The sequence below is a fragment of the Pelodiscus sinensis genome, chromosome 1 (genome assembly GCF_052426305.1).
Source record: "Pelodiscus sinensis isolate ZL-2025 chromosome 1, ASM5242630v1, whole genome shotgun sequence".
Taxonomy (NCBI): domain Eukaryota; kingdom Metazoa; phylum Chordata; order Testudines; family Trionychidae; genus Pelodiscus; species Pelodiscus sinensis.
In genome coordinates, this window is record NC_143052.1 from 321,790,799 (window position 1) to 321,796,463 (window position 5,665).

The window sequence follows — 5,665 nt, forward strand, 5'->3', positions numbered from 1 at the left end:
TCATGTTTTCCTTACTTCTGTAGCTCTCCTTTTGAATAAACACTCAGATAGAATGGTATTCATTTTAGCAGGGTGAATTAGGGATGTAAAATCCTGTTTAATTAGTTAACCGCTTAAAAGGGGTGGGCTGAAGTGCCCCCTGCCTGCAGGATGGTGTGGTAGTTCTGGCCCCCCTACTGCAGGTGGGGACTGCTCCAAGCATACTGGAGCATCCTCCCCCCACTCAGCATGGCAGGCTGCTCCAGCCAGGATGGGTCCTGTAGTGAGTCAGCCTGGCCTCCTGCTGACTCAGAGAAGGAAACTCCCCTCAAAACCCTTGGTGGGTGGGGCCAGAATCACCCAGTCCCACCCACCGGAAACTGGAAGCCAGGGCTGGGAGTATAAGGGCAGCTCCCAGCTCAGTTGGGCCTCAGCCACCAAGCAGGCTCTCTCCGAGCCCCAGCGTCAGAGGGCCTTGCTATGCTGCTCTCCAGCAGATGACTGGGTTGGGCTGCCCGGGCCATTACCAGGCCCTGAGCTGAGGCCTAGAACGCGCCGACTGCAGCTGGAGTGGGATTCCGAGACACGCCGGCGGGAGCCATCGCTTAGACCCACCAGTCAACCCAGACCCTCCCGAGCATCTGCAGGGCCCAGTCGAGTGGGCCGGACCGCCTGGACCTTTAAGAGACTTGGATCCTGAGCCTATGACACGCTGCCACTACCACCATCCCTAGCCGACACCAAGGAGCAACCTCCAAGTGAGGTAGGCCCTCAGGGGGAACATGGAAGTGGCCCAGGGACAGCTGATGTATCAACGTTTATTGATAAAAAACATAATCTTTTCAAGCCTAAATTTCAGTGAGAGGAGAAGCAGGCCCCGTGAGTTCAGTCTATACCAGATTTTTTGGAGGGGACTTTACTTTTCATTTCCACAGAGTGAAAAACTCCATCAGATCTTTATGCTAACACTCAAAGTTACAGGTTTTCTATTAAGCTGCAGGTGTTCTGTAAACTTGGCATCCCTGGGCATTTTCAATCCCTATTATAGCAGACTGGATGCTAACAGGGACTCCCAAATCAATCAGTATGACAATGCTCCTGCAAAAGTAAGCTCAGTTAATCAGAACTAGGTATGTGCTAAAATGAAGTTCTAAGAAGGTGCCAGCAAGTGTGTTAATGGGAAAAGGACATTTTCCCCCATTACCATTAAACTAATCTTTTGACACAGAATCTTATGCAGGAAACCAGAAATTGCTTAATGCATATAAACCATTTGCTTGCTTTGTAATCCAGAAGTGTTATTTTTTTTAAACATAAAATTACTGCTATTATAACAAATGAAGATTTATCTAGAATTAAGTATAGATATATATACTATTCATATATTCACTGCACAGTTTAGATACTTTAAATTATAAATAGAATATGTCTCTTCTGATAAAATACTTATAATACCGCACTTATTAATTATTATTATTTTACATAATGTAACTGAGGGTATGGCTACACAGAAAAGTTATTTCAAAATAACAGCCCTTATTTCGAAATAACTTTCCATGTGTCTACACAGTCAAACCACTATTTCAAAATAAATTTGAAATAGTGGAGCGCTTATTTTGAATTCGGTAAACCTCATTTTATGAGGAATAATGCCAAATTTGAAATAGCTATTTCAAAATAAGTGCTGTGTAGACACTTATTTCGAAATAGGGGGCCTCCAGCCTTCTCAGGGTGCCCCAGTGTTCCTGCTTTTGTTACGAGTTCCTGTGTCATTGTGCGAAAGTTACTTAAGTTCTGAGTTTGACATTAACTGAAGTCAGTGAGAGTGCAACTGTATAGCAATTATACATCTGTAACTGGTCTGGGGCAATTGACTGAGGCTTTGACTGTGGAGCTGTAAAACCTGTAAAGATGTTCAGACTCAGGCTGGACCCTGCCAGGGGGTCAGAGGCATAGTGAGTGTGTTATGTACCCAGAGGCAAAGGCAAAAATGCCCCTCTCCCACAGCCAAATGGTGGGCCCCCGAACCTGGCACACAGCTGAGCCCGACCCTGGGAGGAGGGGGGGAAGCTTGTACCGCATCTTACCTGACCCCCTCCAGTTTGGGGCTGGGTCCCGCATGCACTAACCCTTTGGCAGAGGTGGAGGGGGCCAGGCTGGGGGCAGAGAGGCGGGGAGGAGGTAGCTTCATCCGGCGGTGGTGGGCAGAGGAGGAGCAGGCGAGCAGAGGGATGACAGGGGAAGTGTAGGGGGACTATACTGGCCCCTCACTAGCATAGCACCCAGGGGCCACTTCCTCTCCTCCCCCTCCTCCCACGCCCTCCTCACTACACCACTGTAAATAATCCACCTCTTAGGATTTTTATTGTTTCATGAATTACTTATTTTACTAACTACTAACTAATTTATAAATTATAAAGTTTTGTGGTTTACATTCTGTTAAATATTTTTTCTCTTTAATTTGTTCATATCCCATTCTCATTCGGTTCATATCTTTTACATAAAGAAGTCAAATTCTTAAATATGTTCGTGCCGCGTGTAGCCGCGCGGCACGGGGTTCGAACGAGCAGGGATTTAAAAATGGCGGTGCAAATGAAGCCCGGGAAATTCAAATCCGGGCTTCATTTGCAAGTGCGGTATGCCTACATTACCCTCCTAGTTCGAACTAGGAGGGTAGTGTAGACATACCCTGGGTCTGGAGGAGAGAGGAGGCATTGGGTTAGAACGCAGGGGGGAGGGTGCTCTGGGGGAGTGGACGGGGATATTTTGTTAATGTTTGGGGTTTTATGTATTTTTTTCCAAATAAAATCACAAAATGTATATTAATTTTATATCAAATATATGTCAATTTTTTGCAATTGCACGAATAATTATTGTTTATGCAAAATCTCAGACTTACAAAGTATCTGAAATTTTCACAGAAGCCTGTTCTATTTGATTGACCTTGGTCTATACTTGTTTTTATTTCAACAAAAGAAGTTATGTATCATATAAAAAATTTAAAAGTACCTTACATTTATATTTACATTAAAAATTATTTTCTGAGTAAATAACAATTTTACACATCAAATTATAGTATTATATTATAACAAGACCTAAACAAATATTATAAAATATACCTAAAACATAATCTATAATAATAAATAATTACAACTTTCTGATAGAAGTACATTTTCTTTGGTGTTCCCAAAAAGTATCAGTTTTCATTTGTGTGGCCCTCACTGGGCTTCAAGTTTGACATGCCTGATCTATATGTTTGTTAGTCTTTAAAATTTAACCAGACTATTATTTTTTTAAAGTTTTTCCTTTTGTTATAAAGTATCTTTTATTAAAAAAAAAAAAGATAAGTAACCCCATGCACGCACCTCTCCCTCAAAGCCAGCCCCTCCCCAGCATCCCCCCATCCCAGTGAACTCACCCCTCCCCCAGAGCCAGCCCCCCCATCCCAATGCACTCCCCCTCCCCCTGAGCCAGGCCCCCCATCCCAATGCATTCACCTCTCTCCACAGCCAGCCCCCTGACCCTTCATCTCAATACACTCACCCCTCCCCCTGAGCCGGACCCCCCCCCCCCAGTGCAGTGAGCGCCCCCCCCATCAACCACCCCACCCCCTCAGAACCAGGCACCAGAGGAACGGGACGGCTGGGTAAGGAAATCTAACCTTTAAAGTGGCCGCTGCTGCCACCCAGCCCTGCTGCCTCAGCTTGCAGCGTGTAGAGAGCCGGGAGCGCTTAGCCAACTCCCGGGTCTCTGTTCAAAAGCCTCACATGGGCCAGAGCAGCGTGTGCTTCGCTCCCACCCCAGCCCAGCGCCCCCCTAGCATGGCACCCAGGGGCAACTGCCCTCCCCGCTACCCCTTCTCGACGCCTCTGCAGGGGGTACTTTGGCCTCAGCCCAGGCTCAAATGTTTACACTGACTTTTTTTAGCCTTGTAGCCCAAGCCCCGTGACCTTGTCCAATGACAGGCCCTCAGCATCTCTTTTAAACCAATGTACATGTATCCTAGGAATTTGGATTTCATTAGGGCTTTATTTCGAACTACCGGGTCCCTGCTGCACGTAGACGTAGGCAGGTAGTCTGGACTTGTACATTTAAAAAATGGTAACTGTCCAGGAAGATGAAAATCAAGCGTGGGATATTTAAATCCCAGGCTTGATTTGCAACTTTGAATGCCTACATTAGCCTCCCTAGTTCGAACTAGGGGGGTAGTGTAGACATACCCTATTAGACTAAGGTAAACTACTTTTGCAAATTCAGGCATCTTATTCTCCGCAGCTCCCATTGACTTGAATGACATTTGAGGTTGCTGTCCACCTCTAAAAATCTATCTAGTAGTATACTGACCTTACTGTATAATACACTCCATTTTAGATTGTGGGTAGCTAGAAAATAGTCTAAAAATAGTCTAAAATACTTACTGAATTTTATATAGAGTCAAATTCTGCCACAGGTCTGGGGAGAGTTTAGGAAGAGAATTTCCTGAAATGTTTATTGACATTTTCCTTGGATCTAGCAGTAGCTTTATGGATTCCATAACACAACTGCCTGTGAGTGGTGTTTTTCCATCTGAGTCTCCAAAATTACCTGAAATAAAGGTACAGCTCTTCAGCTGGTGTAAATCAACATAACTGACTTCAACAACTGAGAATTTGGTCCCCATTTAGTTTCTTGAAATACTATACACCAAGCAATCCTTTCATCCAGAATATTACGCATGCTGGTAAAAAAGAGATTTTCTGTGGAGTTAACACACCATTTCTTAGGTTTTTAACATATAGTTTTCCCAAAGATTTCTGGACTGAAGTTATTATAACTTATTGTGGCACTATAATTACCTCCACAGAAGCTAATTAGAATGATATTTAAATTTAAGTTTATAATGTGATGTGAGGAATAAGGAGCAGGTACTGATGAATTCTTAAATATCTTATTTTTATGCACAAAGCTTTAGAAGAAGAGGAAGCATAGTCTCCTGATTAAAGTACTTGGGTGAGGGAGGAATTAAATGTATTTATGCCACAGAGGTTTTGCAATGTGAGTTTTAAATCATTCACGATTATAAAGCGTATGTTGAGACCCTTGCATAGAAAAAACTACAGGCAGGGCTTATGCTTACTTATGTGTTTGGACAGAACAGTGAGGGTGTGTCTAGATTACAGGGGTTTTTTTTAAAGTAGCCTTTTTTCGAAAAAACTTCACCTGCATCTAGACTGCAGCCATGTTCTTTCGAAAGTAAATCAAAAGAACGCGGCAGTTTTTTCAATCACGGTAAACCTCATTTTACGAGGAATAACACCTTTTTTAGAAAGTATTTTCGAAAAAAAGTGCTATTGAATGCAAACTGTGCTTTTTCAAAACAGAGCATCTAGACTCTCTTTCGAAAAAGCAGCTTGCTTTTTCGAAAAATCTGCTTGTAGTCTAGATGCTCTCTTTTGAAAGAGACTTGTAGTCTAAACAGCCCGAGGCTTGTAGTCTAAACTTCAGTCCTTGTCCGCCTGGAAGCTCTCCCATAGGGCTTCCTGGATGCAGACAGCCCCCGGAAGGGCCTCCTGGCTGGTAGCCATGCAGGGCTGTGTGTACTGGCAAGCCAGGCAGTCAGCCTCTGCCATCCAGGCTGGCAGGAAAGCCTCCCCCTTTCTCTCACATAAATTGTGGAGCACACAGCACGCTGCCACCACATGCGGAA